The sequence below is a fragment of the Panthera leo genome, chromosome E1, assembly GCF_018350215.1.
Source record: "Panthera leo isolate Ple1 chromosome E1, P.leo_Ple1_pat1.1, whole genome shotgun sequence".
Taxonomy (NCBI): Eukaryota; Metazoa; Chordata; class Mammalia; order Carnivora; family Felidae; genus Panthera; species Panthera leo.
The window spans coordinates 7,218,923-7,239,626 of NC_056692.1; the positions used below are offsets into that span (position 1 = coordinate 7,218,923).

The following is a 20,704-nucleotide window of genomic DNA, read 5'->3' on the forward strand; positions in this document are numbered from 1 at the left end:
TCTGGAAATTTTAATTCAGTGGCACAACTATGTCCTGTGTTTCCTCTCCACCAGCTCAGTCAATCAGGGCAGTTGTTCCTCATAGTCACAAGATGGCTGCAGCATCTCCAGGCATCAAACACAAGTTAAGGATGTCCATTAAAGAAACAGAGTATTTCTCCCATTCATGTCTATTTAGTAGAGAGGAAAACCTTTACCAGAAGCTTCTTTGAATACTGCCTCTTGGGCTTTATGTCCGTGACCATGCCGAAACCAATCACTGGCAAGGAGGGGAGCATTGCCATGAGAAGTTTCCAGCAATGGTGATTCTTGGATCTGGTGAGGTTTTACCCTCTTTACCCACATGGGAAAGCAAAGTCCAAAACAAAAGTGGGGAGGAAGAAGGTGTGTTTGTAGGGTAGGGAGGAAGGCGACTGAATAATCAAAAAGGGATAACTGCGACGCTGGGGTGAGATGAAAGGAGATTGTTGGATTATTTAATCCCTTCCTGTTTTTGTCTGTAAGGTTGATTATGTAAACTGGGGATAGACATACACCAGAAACGAAACCTCAAGGAATGGCAATGGGTATCCCATCCACAGCACAAATGATCTCCACTCCATTTTTCTGGTAGATCTACATGTTTGTGTAGACCCTTGGGACACTTTAAAAACAAGCTAATGGTCAACGCCCACCATGACTGCGGTTTCACTCCCAAAGAAACCTCCTCCTGAGGGGCGCCTGGGGGGGCTCAGTCGGTTGAGCGCCTGACTTCAGCTCAGGTCATGATCTCACGGTTCGTGGCTTCAAGCCCCGGGTCGGGCTCTGTGCTGATAGCTCGGAGCCTGGAGCCTGCTTCGGATTCTGTGCCTCCCACCCTCTCTGATTCCGCCTCAAACAGCACATCTTAATATAAGAGATGCTGGAAAAATTAGGATGTGGGCGACTTTTAAACATCTCTGATGTATCCTGTTTACCCGAGTGGTTCCAAGCAGAGCTTTGCAGTTTGCATGCAAACTGCATGAGGATATGTAAGCAACAGGGTCCCCTGTGTGGTGGCAAACAAAAAGCCAAATAAAATGACTCCATGGAAATTTGTTAGCAGCAGAATAATCCTTCGAGTCAGCAGATTATTAGGCTGATGTTAATACAAACACAGTTGTGAATTCCCCTGCTGTCTTTCCCTGTACTTAATTCTAACCACACACTCCTCAGGAAGACTGACCTAGTTACCAGCTCTATTCTGTGACTCACTCAGTGCCGTACCTACCTCCCGCTCTTGAAGCCTGGCCATCAGCCTACATATATTTAGGAATCCTATAGTCAGGAATGGCCTCTGGCTCCAGATACCCCGTTCTTAATATTTCGCATCTCTCCATGAGGCGTACAATGGGTACGGATATCCAATATGGGAGACATGGCGTGGGGGGTACGGGGCAGTTGATAAGGTTGCCCATAGTGGATAACCTGTAAACTGATTTGGACACAAATCCACTTGCATTTAAATTCTTAACTTTTCCTACTATACTGGCCTCCTTCCCATGTTTCAGGACAACATGTTTTGGGGAGGAAAAGAGACAGCAAAACGATCCACTAATAACTAAGAAGTCCAAAAAAGCCATCCCTTTTCCCTAGCTTCCTCCAACCCCTGTGGAGAGAAAATAACGATCAATGGAAACCAAGCTATTAACAACACGAGTTGTCACGCTGTTTATAAAAAGCCCTTGTTTATTACACTGGTTGCCATTTTGAGCCTCACATTCCAGTGGTGCAGTGGTGTTACTGTTACCTGTCTTACAGAATCCCTGATTCCTAATTGGAATCTGCTCTGTGAACATGAAGTCTTCTTTGTTGACCAGCCCTCCTCTTGGCTCCCCAGCAGTAAATGGTTATGGTGAATTATACACTGCTTCTCCTCCTCCGGACATTCAAATGGAAGGCATTTCCATTGGAAGCATTTCCATTGGAAGCAAGGACACTGAAATTGATGAAGTGCCCCATACAGATTCTGCCCCTTTTCACCAGCTGTGGAGAGACTACGATGATCGAATACATCCTCAACCCTGAGTATCTGTGACATGTGGGGCACACTGCCGGGCACCTTTAGCTGCCATCCCCTTTAAATCTGTTCATGAACCGTGTTTGTCTTAACAAGCGAGCCCCGGGAAATTAAGGAATTTGCTCAGGTTTATTCAGGAAGTGGCAAAGCTGTGTGATGCAGAGCCAGGCTTCTCCCCTCACGGGTCATACTTTTCACACAACGTTGCGTTTTTTCCATCTACGATGACATCTAATAGGGGACAAACTAATGAAGTAAAACTGTATTTATATAGAACTACTATAGGCATGACTCCAAGTGGTGGAATTTAAGCCTTTTGATCTGGGCAGAGTTCAGATAAGAAGGGAAGCAGAGAAGCCACTGAAGTTGGAAGACAAGTAATTGAGGTGTTTACTTTTTATTTGCTGGGCATATTTTACTTTTTTTAAAAAAAAAAAGGAAGTACAAAATGAAATTCAAATCAGATCAGAACTTCTTTGAGCGCCAAAACCTGGTGAGACGGGCACCAAGCCTTAACCTTGACCTTAAGTTGGATTTGGTCCTCCAGGCAGCATCCTTGTGAATGGATCTGTTTATGCTGTGAACCTCCCACAGGAATGTGTTTGTTTTAGGGGAGAACTTAGGGGAAAAATTGTAAATAAAAACCAAAAAAACCCCCCAAAAACCCAGTTTTCCAGATGTTACTCACTTCCTCAATTTTTGTTTCCTATCAGATTTATGTTTCCATTTTCCTTATAGACAAAGAAACCAACTGGCTCAGGCATTGGTCTGTGGAATTTCTGGAATTCCAATGGAACAAGGAAAACTTTGTTATTTTTATCTGCACAGGTGTATCATCAGGGGTTGGGAAGCTCCTTTCCCAGTAGGAAGGTTCATCTATTTTCACAGGTGTGGCAGTGGCCTGGTAAGGACAATATGGAGGAAAATACAGGGACCGCCATTAACCCTGACTTTCTCGTGATGTATATTCAGGTCTTATCCCTTCTGTGCCTTGACTGTGTCTTCACAGTCCTGACATGTGCTTTCCTACAGAAGGATAGATGGGCATCCCCTCCCTGCTTGGCCCGCACTGGCATATAACTGCCATTGCTTCCTCTTGTGTGTCCTGATATATGACAGAATATAAACTATCCTTTTGAATAACCTGCAATGTCTCAGGGTTCACCAGGGAAATTGGAGAAGTGATCTCCGCGAAAACTCTTTAATTATAACAGTGTGGTTATGACAGTCGGCGTTAGGAAAGGCGAATCACAAGCTGTAAGAATGGTTTCACATTATCCGTCCACCCAGTCCTGTTGCCTTCGCTGAAACAGCCCATAATGAAGATAAATGTGCTATTTGTAAACCTCAGAATGAAAAGGTGGAGAGTGTTGATCTGAGAGTATGCAAGATCATCAAAAGTTGGGATACATGGAATTAAACAATTGAAGCTCATAATTTTTCTTCAGAGAGGTTAGTTAAGAAAGCATTATCATGGAAAAATGAAATGTTGTCGCGATCACTCCGGATTTCTCAAGCAAAGTGAGGAAAGCACAAGAGACAGATGTGACAAAGGAGTATGAGTGTGTGTGTGTGTGTTCATTCAGAGGTGACAAAAATCACCCTAAAACCTAATGGTTTGGAACAGCAACAACCATTTATTTGCATATGATTCTGCAATTTGAACAGGGCTTTGCAGAGATGGCCCTAGGCTACTTCACAAGGTGTTAGCTGGGGCCTTTACAAGGCTCATTCAACCAGGAGCTTGGCTGAGGTTGGATATCCAGAGAGGTTTCACTGTCATGTCTGGGGCCTGAGCTGGGCCTCTCTCTCTCTCTCTCCAGTAGGACAGTTAGGCTATTTAAATTGTGTCTCAGAGTTCTGCAAGGGTGAAAGAGTTCTTAAGGGGCAGAAAGTTCTGCTGCATTCTGTTGATCAGAACATGTTGCCAGACGAGATTTAAGGGGAGGAAAGTCAAATCCACCAGTTGTTAGGGGGACACGTAGGTAGAGGGGTGGGAAGAAATGTTGGGGGCCATATTTGAGACCATCTATTACAATTTTCTTTTGCAGTAGGGTACCGACAAAGACTCTCTTCTATTCTTTGGTGATGTTTATTTATTTTTGAGAGAGAGAGAGAGAGAGAGAGAGAAGCAGAGAGAGAGGGAGACACAGAATCCAAAGCAGGCTCCAGGCTCTGAGCCGTCAGCACAGAGCCCAATGCAGGGTTCAAACCCATGAATGAGATCATGACTGGAGCCAGCGTTGGATGTTTAACTGGTTGAGCCACCCAGGTGCCCCAAAGACTCTCTTCTTGATCAAACTCTAGCTAAGCTCTAAGAAGGAGGCCTTCTTGGGGCACCTGGGTGGCTTAGTCAGTTGAGCATCTGACTTGACTTCAGCTCAGGTCATGTCATGATCCCACAGTCATGGGAGGGAGCTCTGTTTCAGGCTCTGCACTGAGCATGGAGCCTTCTTGGGATTCTCTCTCTCTCTCTCTCTCTCTCTCTCTCTCTCTCTCACACACACACACACACACACACACACATTCTCTCTCTCTCACTCTCTCACACACACTGTCTCTCGCTCTCTCTCACACTCTCACTCTCTCTCTCTCTCTCTCTCTCTCTCCCCCCCCCCTCCCTCCCTCTGCTCTTCTCCCCTGCTCATGCTTTCTCTCCCTCTAAAATAAAATTAAAAAAGAAGGGAGACCTCTCTTCAGCTAGTCCTCAACTTTGGCCTATGGCAACTACAGCCTATAATATAAACAATTTCCTCTACCACCAACACTTAGAGACTTCAATAAATACTAGCATAGCTTCTATCGGCTCAAGACTGTCTCTAGGATGATGACCCCCCATCTACTTAAAAGTCTGCCTGAGAAAACTTATTGTGGCCAAGATAATTTACTCCTTGTTCTGGCCAAAACCTAACTATAAACCCCTGACCTCCCCTTTCTTAGAAGATTTACTTTAGAAAACTTGCAGTTGTAAATCCTTTCTCTGTTCCTTTGAGGAACCCTAGAATGTCTTTCACAAGAACCTGGGGTCATCCTTTTGAAATATAATCATCAATAAAGACAAAACCCTTGTCTCCCAATCTCTGTGGGTGAGCAGGAGGCTAACTTCAATAAACACCAGTCAGCAGACACAGATGTCTTAATCACATTGTGCAGTCCCTCTACCTGATGCATATGATTTTCCACTTGATGGGCCCTATGAAGTCCTGTTCTCTCCTCTTCCCTCATTCTCCCTTTCTATTTTAATTTTTTTAATGTTTATTTTTAAGAGAGACAGAGTGCGAGTGAGAGAGGGGCAGTGAGAAAGGGAGACACAGAATGTGAAGCAGGCTCCAGGCTCTGAGCTGTCAGCACAGAGCCCTATGTGGGCTTGAACTCACAGACTGTGAGATCATGACCTGAGCCGAAGTCAGACGTTCAACCAACTGAGCCACGAAGGTGCCTCCCTTCATTCTCCCTTTAAAATACCCAGTCACCTCTGTACAGATTGGAATTGAGCTCAGTTTGTCTCTCTTACTGCGGTAGCTTTAATAAAATCTGTCTTATAATTTTTAACAAGAGTCTGGTAGATAATTTTTCTTTTTTAAAATTTGCTTTCTCCCACAAGTAGGAGAAAGGGGGAGAGGGAGAGAGAGAATCTTAAGCAGGCTGCAGGTTAGTGCAGAGCCCGACACGGGGCTCGATCCCACAACCCTGAGATCGCAACCTGAGCCAAAATTAAGAGTTGGACGCTCAACCGACTGAGCCACCCAGGTGCCCCAGTACTTTTTCTCTGACAGTCCCCCTAGTGAAAGATAATGTTGAACTAGGGTGTTTACACTGAGGATGGAGAGAGGTAAACAGAACTTAGATGTATTTAGATGCTGGGCCCAAAGTTCTTGGAGATTGAAGAAATGAGGAAAAAAAAACAAAACCAACAGTCCCAGAAGAGGTTTAAGATTCAGATTTTGGGCAACTGCAGGGTTGGTGGTGCCATTCATTGAACATGACACCACAAAGAGAGTAGTAGCTTGGGTTCAGTTCCTACATGCTGATTTGGAAAAATCTTCCCGATGGAGATGCCACTTAGGCATTCGGGTACATGACTCTGAAGCTCTGAAAAGAGATGAGCAGGAGTGTATCTTGAAATGCTAAACATTTCACGGGGCCAATTAAAAGTCATGAGAGTCGTAAAGAAAAACTAGAGGGAGTGCTTAGAAGAAAAAGAAAACAGGGCTTCAGGCATTTGGAGATGAGTGAAGAGAAGGGGCAGCCAGAGAGAACCCAGGGAGTGTAGAGAAGACCACCAGGCCAGCACCCCTGCACGTGACAGTGGCAATGGAAGTGAAGGCTGGCCTTTCTGACAGCCTCAGTGTATCTGGGAAACGAGGAAATTTTGACTGCTGAGAACAAGAGAATTAGGAAGAATAGGACAAGTTAGGAGGAAAGTGGGAAGGTTTAAAATGTCTGTCATAGGAAATGAGAGACAAAACTAAATCAGGTTCAAGGTTATATATTACCAAGACTCCATTTCCGATGGTGTAGAGGTAGGAATGGTCTGCCTGGGCTAAACAGGACTAACTCAATGTTCTAGCACAAAAGGACAGAGTCTCTCCAAACCTCTTCCCCCAGATACACCAATATACACATGGGTGTATTCCTTATTCTTGGAGATTGTCGAGAGGTTGGAGAACACGTGTGAAACAAATCCTGTGTTTTGGTAAGTTTGCTTATTTTCTGTTACTGCGTTAGAATTCTCCACATCACAAGATTGACTCTACGTTGAAACAGTGTCTGGAGGGGTTTCTTGACTTTTCATATTTAATAAATCATGCCAATAGAGTCAGTCCTAGGCAAGAGACTGTTCTGTCTACCCCTCTGTCTCCAGCTAGAAGATAGGAATTAGGTACGTGCCCAACGCTCTTGAGTTCAACGTCTATGACCTAATCTTGCAGAGTGTGATGTAGACACCTTAAAGCAACTGCAAATACAATTGAATGCCCATTATATGCTGACACCGTGCGTTCTTACTTTTCATAGCTGGATATTTAAGAGTTCTTAAACTTACAGGTATTGAAAGACGAACTTAAGAATAACTGCCTGAATGAGATTTACTTTAGCTACTAATTCATTCCAGGCACCAGGCTAGAAAAATTCTAGTTTGAAGGCCACATATGACCCCCAACGTGAATTTATCCATCCTCAGAGAAAGGATCAAACACTAAAACGTTGAGATATTTCCAGAAATCAGAAAATACAACGTCACACTGAAATGCTGACTTAGCCCCAACATCTGAAGTGGGTGTAAGAGAGACAGCTTTTATGTGTCCCTCTCCTCTAACTTTCTTACTTACTGGCAATGAACATGGACTAAATGTACATTGTTTTAGCATTTGTGACTAGGATTATATAGTCCTTTTCAAAATTAAATAAAAAGGTGGTCTTTGTTGTAAATTCTCCCTCCATGTCTCTTACTAATTTTTTCCTATTGCTTATTGGCTCATGAAAAATGAAAGAAACGTTTCATGAAAGAAACGTACCAGCCAACAAGGTTCACCTGATGATTGGTCAATAATTCAACTTTTAAAGGAAAAGGTGCCATAAGTCAGATATCTCCAGAATACTTCTTTTTCTTTTCTTTTTCCTTTGTCTAATTAGCCTCACGCAACCTCTTTGAAAACACACGGAGGTTAAACATGATTTCAGATGACATCAGCTGGCAAACAAATGTGGCTTTCTTTTATCCTCTCTGATATTTATTTTTATTTATCTACATCTTAGGTAAATGTAATTTTGTTCATAGAATGTAAACCATCACGAGGGCCAAGATTGTGACTTTGAAGTCATTTTTTTCAGTGAGAGCCCAGAATGATTCTACAATCTTGAAGAGTTTCGGTGTATGAAATAGTGTTATGATCTGTTTTCTTGAAAAAAGATTAATTTTATCTGGACACTTATAGGTGGCCACTAGGACCATGGGTAGGGTAGCTTTCCAGCCAGAAAGCAAGTTGTATCTTCCTAGAATAAAGCATGAGACATAGGTTTAATTTTAATCCTTTCTTTCTGCCTTAGGGTTATGCTGGAATTGCGGATAGAAAGAGAATAATATTAAGAACAAATGCTTTTACATAGTGATGGTTGTGTGCTAGACATTGTTATGAGCTCTCTGCATGCATTAACTAACTTAATCCCCCAACAACCCTGTGGGATAAGTAACATAATGGTGTCCTCGTTTTTTAGAAAAGAAACAGAAGCACCAAGAAGTTAACAACTTACCCAAGGTCATAGATTGTGACTTGCGGAATCGGTCTATGCTGTTGACCATGCTGTCTGTACTGAGTTTAATAAAGTCACCGTCTGCAAAGAGGGCAGTCTGGTGGGTGACACAGCGCCCTGCATAGATATTTATAACAAAGTGTGGAAATACCATAATCGAGATACGGCCTAATATCATGGGAACCCAGATAGGATATACCTGAGCTGGAAGGAGGAGAGGGTGGTCTGAGAAAGCCTCCTGAAAGGGGGGTTCCTGAGTTGAGCCTCAGAAGACAAGAAGGCATGAAATGGGCAAAGGTGGGGAAGAGCATCCATCAGCAGAGGGAAATGTGAACAAAACAGCCAGGTGGGAACATGCAGGGGACCACCGTCCTTCATCAAATCTAAGAGGCGATTGACTGTAAAATCTCCATTTTCATGTGTACGGCTAAGGAGAGCAAATCCTTCATTGCAGCATTTTTCATTGGACCCTGTGATTCGTCATCCATTGAAATAAGCCTGCTGACTTCAGAGATACTACAATGAGAAAAAATGTGCACCGTAGAATAATGAAACATGGTACAAATAGTGTGGTATAGCTGCTGAATTAAGTGAAAGAGAAAGAGAAGGAGGCTGTTGTAAAATCTCACCCTTTGGCAGTGGGGGTAGAGAAATAAGTCCGAATTTAAATTGTTTGTGAGCTCAAATCAACAGGATTTGGGGATCACCTGGTATCTCATGGACATCCAAGTAGTTGCCAAGTAGTTTTGATAATACTGGGTTTTCTATTTATGGAAGAGATCTAAAGCTTTATATGTATGCCCATATATAATATATATGCTATAGGTAGGTAGATAGATATGTAGATAGATATAGATATATAAAGAGTAAATCAACATAAAGAAAAATATTAAGACAGTTATAACACAAGTAGCATATGGCCATGATAATTTTTGTGAAGATAGCTCTGATGAAAACTCATGAAGGCTGGCATGGTTTGGGTCCAGAGCTATGGAGGTGAGAGTTCAGCATGGAGATGGGAGGTGGACATGTATGGGAGGATGGTCGCACCCAGAGAAAGTACAGAGCTTAGCTACAAACTGAGATGGAAAAGAAGAATCTTCCAAATAATAAAAAAAGAGTGAAACATTTCATTGTTCCTCCAGGTGGGATACGCTACCTTGGCATCCAGTCTAAGCAAAAGATACCAGATGAAATTCATCTTTCATTTCCTGAAATGACACTATGAGCTCATAAAATCACTTTTGCCAGATGAAATGTGTCTGGCACAGGAACGCTCAAGCCTTCATGAATGGTGGCTATTGCAGAAGGTGGTGAAAAGAGGGACCCAGACTCATTAGTCACCGAGGGGATAACAGAGCTATTTATAGAATGAATGGAAAGTTCTGAAACTCAGCTGATTCCCAAGGTCAGTAGGTCATATCCACAAATACCGAGCACCTACTTGGTGCAAGGGTGACTCCTGATGTGATTCCTTCACCAAGCAGCCCAAACTCAGAGCCATTGAGTATGGATCTCATTTCATCTGATAACAGCAGTGGTGATGTCACTTTTGGCTCTTTGCAGACGTCCTTCAAAGTGCTCGTACACAGGAGCCCGCAGAGGACAGTTGTAAACCTCGTGGCTTGCCAAAAACGTGGGTGGCAGGCCAGGTTCCCTTGCTCAAGTCACACTCAGAAAACACAGAAATCCAAGCTGTCGCCTGACATTCAACTAAAGAGTATTTAGATTGCACGCTGGGCTTGTGTTCTTGCTATGAAGTCTCTTTCCATTTAGGAGCAGACCTCTGTTCAGGAGGCCAACATGACACCACGTCTTGCAGAAACAAGTCCCTCACATTCCTTTTGGAGGAGGAAAGTAGTGTCTTTCTGCTTTTACAGATAAAACGCCTAAAGCCCTAAGAAGTAAATTGAACTGCCTGAGTTCTTCTAAGTTAATCTCTGAAGGGGGAAAAAATTTCATAAAATTGTGAGTTTAAGGAAAAAAAATTCATCTTAAATAAAGGTCGATCAGACTTGGCTCAGGTTTGTCTGACACACAGGCAGGCAGCAAATGCTATAAAAAATTAATCCAATCATTGTATGATTAAAAATCCTATATATAAGATGGAAGGATGGATGGATGGATGATGGATGGAGGATGGATGGATGGATGGATGGATGGATAGACCGGTGGGTAGGTGGATGGATGGATGAGTGATGGTTGGATGATAGAGAATAGCTACATGGATGGATGAATGGGTGATAGAAACATATAGGTACATGGAGGGATGGATGGATGGATGGATGGGTGGATGGATGATAGAAAGATAATAGGTCCATCAATGGATGAATGGATGGATGATAGAAAGATAATAGCTACATGGGTGGATGAATGGATGATAGAAACATATAGGTACATGGAGGGATGGATGGTTAGTGGATGGATAAATGATGGATACATGATAGATGATGGATAGATGATACAGATAGATAATAGATATATGGATGCAGAGAGAGAGAGACAGAGAGAGAGAATGGCCAGCATTAACTGACACTGAACACTGAAATTGAGTCAGTCACAACACAGTGAAAAGAGCACTTGAGATCACTGCTCCAGTGTGTGGTCTGGAACAATGTCTTCAAGTTCTTGAGCCTACCTTGCCTGTATATGGCCCCTGTGGAGTTATCAGTAATAGTGCCCTGATTATTAGTAACCAAAATTCTATTTAATATCAGTCAACAGGTTAAGAATTTTAAATTATATTTATATCACTTGGTTCCCTAAGGCAATCCTATTCGATGAATACCCTTTCAGGCCATCAAGTTGAAAGGCTAGGTCTATCTCTACCAAAGCCTATGTATTTTTTTTTACCACTGGGTTTGAGACACTGGGCAAGAGAATGTTTGGGAAGTTGCCGAGTGAAATGCATAGCAAACACGTATCAGTAAAATATATTAAAAAAGTGCATAAACATACAAAATGAAATTTCCTGAAGCAAATGGCACATCATCAACTAACATGCGTGTCTTGCCTGTGACATGGCTTAATTCCAGGGGATGCCAAATACTAGCATATGTTTCTACATAGCCATTGGTGCCCTGGAGGGTGCTAGGGAATGGAGTGAGGTCTGGGTAGTAACTTCTGAGGAGCCGCAGATTCTCATTCCCCGCCCTCCTCCTCCTGACATCAGGGCAAGGCTCCAAAAGCAATTCTATGCCCGGATGGAGAAGTAGACAATGGATTTAGCATTCTTGCCTTTGGAACTCAGATGGAGTGATGTGACCTCCAGTCATAGCATAGGAGGCAATGACACAAGAGGAAAAACCAGTTGCAAACCCAAAAAGGAATGACTGGAAAGACCAAAGAGCACCCCACTGGGAGTTACAGAGTTATGGGGAGTCAGAGGAGTCAGGAAGGAGGAAGAAAGTTTACTCCCCATTCCCCCAGCCATGCATGTCCTCAACTCCCCATTGACTGCTGAGTTATATGAAGATATTGAATGAATATACACCTTGAGAGAGCCGCTCTCCACACACCAGCCTTACAGCCCAGGCAAATCAAATGTGCAAATGCGTACCAGAAGGGCAATTCCATTATTACTCTTTATTTTCAAATCGTGTTACCATTCCCATTAGTCATTATTATATTTTATGGGCCTTTGACATCATACACAAATAACAAATACCAGACACAAAATCATCTCGATTCTATGGAGCTTACCTGCCCTGTGTCCACCTCTGTCCCAAGTGGCAACGTTAAGTATCTCTGTAATCCACTCTCTTCATTTTATCTTGTCATCTACTTTCTCTTCGCTGAGTCAATGTCCACACTGGATACTCAGGGTCACCCCTTCCAGATTAGCAGACTCTCTCCACACTCAGCCTCTTCACAAACGTTGTCTCCTCCTCTGTGCTTGACTGAAATGTGACCATCCCAGGATTTCTCACAGAGAGACACAGCCCACTCCCATTCTGGGTATCTCAGGGTCAAAGCTCAGGCTTGCTTTTTTCTCCTCAGAGCTGCTTCCAGAATTCAGTGAGTTCTCCAACTTCAAATAAAGCTCTGTTTCTTGAAGATTCATGGTAAACAGTGATGTCTACTTGTGCTCACCCTCATCCTTGTCATCTAATAATAGTAGGACAGGGCCTAATACAACCACACAACCACTCTTTCTTTGCCGGGACCACATCTGGTCCTTGGGAAATGCCAACCAAATTTTCACTCTTCTCAACCCCAAGAGTGTGAGCTGAATCTCCCTTTTGACCAGTCTATCAGCAGTTAGCCTTTGCGATTTCTCAGGAAGAGACAAGACCCTGGTACTTTCTCTCATTCCACCCCCATTGCCCACCCCCCTTCATGGAAGGGAGAAGTAGTTCCATTGCCCACCCCCACCCCACCCCCCTTCATGGAAGAACTTCAAGCATCACTGACTCCGGGGAAAGCCCTTTAACAAGTATCTCTCCTTATAGCTAACAAAGGATAATTTCATTTCATTCCCTCCATAAACTGATCCTGGTTTTTGTGGTTTTGTGTCTGTTTTAGATATTTTCTCTGATAATCTACACTCCCTCAGGCTCCTCACTTTGGAATCTGATATCTGTTGTCTTAGAGTTTTGGCATCTTGACTGAGCATTCATCAATTTACCACGTGCCATTATTTTCACACGACAGTGCAAATGACCAATGAGGGTAGCGTTACGATTATCCCCCACTCACTGATGAGGACAAGGAGGCTTAGGGAGCAGTAGGATGAACTGTCCGGTCTCACACAGGGACAAGTCTGGATGTTAGGCTGTGTTTCTTGGACTTTGGAGCCCAGGCTATTATTATACTTCTGTCCATTATTTCTTGAATGTATTGTCTCAACCAGCTCTCTTCCTCACTTACTGAAATCTTTAGTGCACGGCTTACTGACTTCTTTCCCACCCCCAATGCTGCCTGAATAGGTTCAGGTTCCCTGTTGACAGTCTACCCAATGGTCAGGTGAGCTCTGCTGTCCTGATGACCCCAGCTTCAACTCTTTGTGGCCACTCACGCCCATGTGGCCACCACCTCCTCTCCAAACAACTCTCTACGTACAACTCTCTCTGTTAGTTGTTATTCCACTATTCCTTGGGTCATAATATCCAGACCTCCAGTCCTTGGAGACATCTCATTATTTTGCCTCTATCAGTCAATTGTTCTACTGTCCCTATCACATCCTCTTTTTTTCCAATCTTGCATGGCCAATTTTCTTGGAAGAGTTGGCTGATGTGTTTTTTTTTTCTCTATTTCATTATTGCTCAATCTTCAGAAACAGGACTCCGCTTCCGTTGTCTCTTTGTTCTGGATCGCCACTACTGTGGGAAAACATTTGCAATAATTCCTTTTATTTGTTTATCTCAGCTAATATATCACACCCTTAAGGAAGACGTCCCTAAACCAACACAACTGAGTGGGGCACCTCCACTAAATGCATCCGTAGTTCCTGTACTCACCCGGTCATAACATTAGTCCTTACCGTATTGTAAATTATTTTAGGGCAGGAATGGTATTTTGTGGAAAGGGGGGGGATTCCCTTCACTTAGAGAAATTGACAAACAATATATAGGGCTACCCAAAGACCTGTTTGGTTGGGTTTTTCATTGTAGCTTTTGACATACATTTATGTAAGTTTAAGATGTACAGCTTACTGATTTGCTACACTTACATTGCAAGATGAGTGTCGTGGTCACATTAGCTAACACCCCTATCATGTCGTAGCTGTCCCTTCTTCTGGTGTTGGGAACACGTAAGATCTAGTCTCTTAAGTTTAATGTTTATAATACAGCTTCATTGTCTGTAATCACCGTACTGTGTATTAGGTCTCCGGGTTTTATTTTTCTCCTGAATACCTTCCTTCGCTTACAATGGGGTGACATCTTGAGAGGCCCAGTTGTGAGTTGAAAATATCATAAGATTGTACACCTAACTTACCAAACATCATAGCTCAGCCTGGTCTCCTTTAAACGTGCTCAGAACACTTACAGTAGCCTGCAAGTGGGCAAAATCGTCTAACATAAAGCCTATTTTTTTTTACCAAAGTGTTAAATATCTCGTGTATTTTATTGACGAGTGTGTGAAAGTGAACCCAGAATGGCTGCATGGGTGCGGAATGGTCATACGTGTATTGTTGGTTTGCCTTGTGATTGTGGGGCTGAGGCTCACTGCCCTGGATCACGACAGAGGATCATACCACATATTGGTAGCCCCAGAAAAGATCAAAATTCAAAGTACAGTGTCCACGGAATATGTACTACTTTCTCACCATCGCAAGTGTGGCATATCCTAAGTGGAGATATCGTAAGCTATCAGTTGGGGACCATCCGCAGTTGCAAGTGTGGGTCCTTAAACTATGCCCCTCCCCCTCCCCTGGCCCCTGGTAACCAACACTTTACGGTCTGCTTTTACAATTTAAGTGTTTCTTTTAGATGCCACGTGTAAGAGGTATCATACAGTGTTTATCTTGTTGGTCTGACTTTACTTCACTTAGCGTAATGTCCTCAAAGTCCATCCATGTTGTTGCTCATGGGAGTTACTTCCTTTCTTTCCCTAATGGCTGAATATATCCCACATTTTCTTTATTCCTTTATCCAATCATGGACTCTTAGGTTGTTTCCACATTTTAGCTATTGTGAATCATGCTGTGGTGGAAAACAATTTGGAGTTTGCTCAAACAAAACGAAAGCTACCATGCAATCTAGCCATCCCACTTCTGGGTGTGTATCCAAAGGAAATGAGAGGCATCTGGGTGGCTCAGTGGGTCGAACATCCAACTCTTGACTTCGGCTCAGGTCATGATCCCGGGGTCATGGGATTGAGCCCTGCACTGGGCTTCGAGCCGAGCGTAGAGCCTGCGTAAGATTCTCTGCCCCTCTCTCTCTCTCTGCCCCTCCTCCTCTCGTGTTCTCTCTCTCTCTCTCTCTCAAAAAAAAAAAATTAATAAAAAAGGAAATGAAAACAGGTTACAGAAGAAACATATGTATTCCCACGTTCAGTGCAGTGTCTATTCACATGGTCAAATACTTGTTGAGTGGATAAAGGAGAAGGCCATAAAGGGATACAAGTAGACAGGCAGAAGGACTGATGAAGAGACAGGTAGATGTAAAGTTAAGAATAATCCGGATGGAATGAAATATGTGGAAATTGGCTCCAAGACATGACCGTGAATCTTGCTGGAAGGAATGGAGGGTGAAGTACTCATGAGCAGTTGTCAGGGCAATTTTCACTTTCCAGAGGGAGAGGGAAAACTAAAGCAATGCCTCATGTTATTATTCATGAAAAGAGCTTAATGGCCGAGTGGGAACATTTGTTAGGGGAAAAATTGAAAGGAAGGGTTTAAAAGCTAAGACAGCCTGGTGACTATTTTAGAATAGCTTGCTAAAAGTCCAGGATAAATGCATGCCAAGGAACCAAATAGACCTGGCACTTTAAAGGAAACAACAAAAGCACACATACAACTCTTCATGGTCAACTGGCAAAACAAAATAGGTTTTTTCTCCTGCCATTTTTCAAAAATGGTAAGACAGGCTAAGTGAGGACAACAGGAAGGCATACACTAGAAATTAGACATGCCCAAAAAAAGGAATTTAAGAGAGTATTGGTAAGGGACTCCAAGGCTAAAAATAATAGACTCTTTATATCCACAAAAAGGGCAAGGTCAGCTAGAGGCTCAGGGAGCTGGGTAAATGGATGTTGTGCAAACGTAGAATTCAAACTACAGCAACAGCAACAACACAACATTTTTAGGGACCGCCCGCCATCCGCTACACCAAGTATCCGATGTACGTTGCCTCATTTAATCCCTGCAACTTCCTGCTATTAATTTCATTTTACAGATGAGCACACTGAGGCACAGCAAAGTTAAGTATTTGTCCCATGTCACACAGCTGGTAAGTAACAGATTTGAGTGAGGAACACAGGTCTGAGTCTGCTAGTCTGTGCCTTCGACTTTGCTAGCAAATTGCCAAGTACATCAGAGTTATTGGATCAATTACTGGGAAACACACAAGGTGAAACTGTCAAGCCAGATATAAATATAGCAAGTAAAGACCAGATGGCATCTACATGAAGGGTCATTGGAAAATTGTGGGGTTATTGACATAGCCTCTGAGCTGGAGAGATGAGTAATGTGATCTATGCTCCACCCCCAACCTGCTCCCCACCCCCAAAATAAGCCCGGAGGGAACTACAGGCCAGTGAGTTTAGATTTCATACCAGATAAATTACAGCCACCTATAACCAAAGTTAGTTACTGGGTATTTAACAAAATATCATCTAGCTTAGGAAAACACACACACACACACACACCACACAAAGAATGCATGCTTGTCTCATTTATTAAAGGGAGCTCCATGCCTTAATTTCCCCCTTCAAAGGGTTAAAAAAAAAAACACTAATGGCTTTGATAGATTTTGACATTATTTATTTTGACATTGTTTGAGACCCTGCCTTGTCCCAAAGGGGCTTAGGAGAGATGAACAAAACACAAGCTAAATTAAGAGAGAAAGCAAGAAAAGAAGGAGAAGGACGAAAACTATGGCTGGAAATTGGGCTACACCCTTGTTATACTGGGCCACAAATTTAGATTCTAAGTTTTCTAGCACTTAACATAGGCACACGTACAAAAAGAAACATCGTGGATTATAGAATTTACTGTTTCAAAGCGATGAAAGCAATTCATTTGCTCAGGGGAATCTATTTGTTGTTGATAATCAGCACCAGGCAGGAACTTATTGTGGGGTTCTCATAAAGGGGGCTCTGTGATATAACAGCTCATCGTCAATTATGGTGAACACAGCGCTGAGTTTCAGAAAGCCATTTCTAACATTTTACTCTCAATATAGATGGAAAGCATCAAAAGAAAGCATTGTATTAAAAAAAAATCCCACAAGGGGCAGACCTTGATGCCTTTGACACAATTTTGTGCCAGAGACTGATTTATTTATCTGGATTACTAAAGGATTGTAAACTGATTTAATTACTCATTACTTGGCAGGGGAAATTAGGGATAAATTGTCAATTCTCTGAACCAAGAAGTACTAATATCTTTCCCAGGAATGAGTACTCTTACAAATGTTCTGGAGGGATTTAGTCTTCAGAGCAAAACCTTTGGGACTGGTGTCGGTGCTAAGTTTTCTGAGGTTGTATACTTATTCATTTACTTATTCGGCAAATATTTATTAGACACTATTATTTTCCAGGCAAACCTGGTATTAAGCTCTGAGGCTACATCTGTCTTCATCCTCATGGAAATTCCATTTTGCTGATAAACCACAGGACTCTTTCATAAAACTGGACAAGAAGGCAAAATGTTGTCAGATGCTTTTAATGAAAAATGCAGGGCGGTTGAACTTTGTGCAAAAGATGCATTCCTGAAAACCTACCATTATTTAAGACTAATTTTCCCCTAGGAACAAATGTAAAAGGGGAGTGGAGAGCAAATTAAATTCGGGGACCATATACCCTTTCAACTGTTATTACATAGTTTTGCTTTAAGACTGCTTTTTATTTCCTCAGCAGTGTCTCTAATGTTCTCTTAGTACACTCTCCAAAATTAACAGCACAGCACATTTTGGTAGTTTGACCTACTTTATAGTGTTTTTATCACATCCAACAAGTTTCTAGAACTTAGTGACTTCCAGGTGCAATTTTCAGCTGCAGCTGTAACGCCACAACATAGTGAACATTTGGAGGATGTTGTTAAAGGAGTTACTTTGTCAGGTTCCCATTAGTAATAACAATGCATATTAAATAATAAATTGCAACGATAATACATATCCAGATCAACACAAGGCTTACCAAAATTGCTCAGGTGTACAATACCTGTTAATTGCAACATGCTTCATGAAATACTGACAAAAAATGGTGGCGTGTGTGTGTGTGTGTGTGTGTGTGTGTGTGTGTAACCAGCCAAATTACAATACTATGTAACAATGGGATAAAACTTACTATTGAGTCCTATCAATCAGTTTCAAAATTCTGTAGTTTTGATTTAAAAAATTGAGATCTGTATACTTTATTTTAGCATAAAACATGTTAGAGGTGCCTGGGTGGCGCAGTCAGTTAAGCATCTGACTTCAGCTCAGGTCATGATGTCACAGTCCATGAGTTTGAGCCCCATGTCATACTCTGTGCTGACAGCTCAGAGCCTGGAGCCTGCTTCGGATTCTGTGTCTGCCCCTCCCCTGCTCACACTCTGTCTCTCTCTGTACCAAAAATAATAAATAAACATTAAGTAAAAATTTAAAAAATTAAACATGTTACATAATATTTTGTACACACTATTTCAGATTTGCCTAATTCAGATTCACATAAAATGTGACTGCTTTCTTACAGACAGGCAGGTTTGATTCCTAGCTTCACTACTTAAACCTCTGGTCAAGATTCATGCATCATGTTTTTTAAAGCTTACTTATTTATTTTGAGAGAGAGAGAGAGAGAGAGCAAGCAGGGGAGGGGAAAAGAGAGAAGGAGAGAGAGAATCCCAAGCAGGCTCTGTGCTGTCCGCACAGAGCTCAACGTGGGGCTTGATCTCATGAATTGTGAGATCATGGTGATATGAGCTGAAATCAAGAGTCAGATGCTTCCCTGAATGAGCCACCTACACACCCCAAGATTCATACATCTTTAAGCCTGAGACTCAGCAGTCATAAATTAGAAAATTAGGAAGTAAATAAAGCAAAGGAGACAGGTCTCAGAACTGACCTGCTACACATTTGTCCTTCATCCCATTAAAGTCTGTCTTTTTGTTTAATTAGCCTCAATTTTACAAGTATCGTGGACCCCCGTTACCTGAAGGGGATATGTTCCAAGACCCCCAGAGCATGCCTGCAACCACAGACAGAAACAAACCCTATATGCGCTATGTTTTTTCCTGCATGTACATACCTATGATGAAGTTTAATGTATAAATTCGGCACAGGAAGAGATTAACAATAACTAAATAAAATAGAACAATTACAACAATATACTGTAATAAAAGCTATGTGAATGTGGTTTTTCTCTCTCAAAATGTCTCGTACTCACCCTTCTTGCGATCATAGGAAATGATAAAATTCCTATGTGATAAGATGAACTGAGGTGAGTGACGCAGGCATTGTGACGTTAGGCTACTTTTGACCTTTTGGGGATACATCAGAAGGAGGATCATACGCTTCGGGACCACGGCTTACACGGGTGATAAAAATGGAGGAGAGTGAAACAGAGGGTAACTACTACACTGTTGTGAAACAAACATCTTTATTGGAATCTCCCCGAATCTTGCCTGAATCATCGTTATTTCCAACTTAGGAGGGTTCGAATGAGGTTTTTGTGTCCCAGCAAACCAAGCTCTATTAGGTAGAGCGTTACCCGCTATCCACATTCCTATCTAGTCTGCAATTGCAGAAGGAAAATCCTTCCAACTAAGTAGTAAGCGTGTGTGTCATGGAGGTAGGAGAGAACTCATCAAGCTACTGGAGCTAGGAGCCTTAAAATCCTTTTGATTTCTGTGGCATCAATGACAATGTCTCCTCTTTCATTTCTGACTTTATTTGAGTCTTCTCTCATTTTTTCATAGTTAGTCCAACTAACATTGATGAGTGTTGCTGATCCTTCCAAATCATCAACTCCTAGTTTCATTGATTTTTTTCTATCACTTTTCATTTCTCTGTTTTATTTCTGCTCTTTTCCTTATTATTTCCTGCCTTCTGTAATCATATGCCAGTGAATCAGACATCCTAGCAGAAATGGATAAATTCTTAGAAACATAGTCTACCAACACTAAATCATGAAGAAATAGAAAAATCTGAACAGACCTATAACCAGTGTAAATATTGAATTCGTAATCAAAAACTTCCCAATAAGGAAAATCCCAGGACCAGATGGCTTCACTGGTGAATTCTACCAAACATTAGAGAAGAATTAACACTCATCCTTCTCAAACTCTTCCAAAAAATTGAAGAGGAGGGATGACTTCCAAACTCAGTGTATGAGGCCAGCATTATCCTGATACCAAAGCCATAAGAGGACACGACAAGAAAAACAAAAACAAACAGAAACAGACAGACAAAAAAACCCTACAGACTGACATCCCTGAGGAATACACATGCAAAAATCCTCAACAAAATAGTAGCCAATGAAATTCAACAGCATATTAAAAGAATCACACACCATAACCAAGTGAGATTCATCCTTGGGATTCAAGGATAGTTCAATATATGAAAACCAATAAATGTGATATACCGTATTACCAGAACAAAGGATCAAAATCCACATGATTATCTTGATAGATGCAGAAAAATATTTGACAAAATTCAACACCATTTCATGATAAAATACTCAACAAATCAGAAATATAAAGTACTTCAATATAATGAAGGTCATGTCTGAAAGTCCATAGGTAACATCATTCTCAATGGTGAAAATATGAAA

The 20,704-nt window shown here is 42.0% G+C and overlaps 1 long non-coding RNA gene across 1 annotated transcript in view; it reads left to right on the forward strand.

Moving 5' to 3' along the window:
- Positions 1–20,704, forward strand: part of LOC122205989 — a 140,822-nt gene that overhangs the window by 112,591 nt on the left and 7,527 nt on the right. The window lies entirely within an intron of this gene.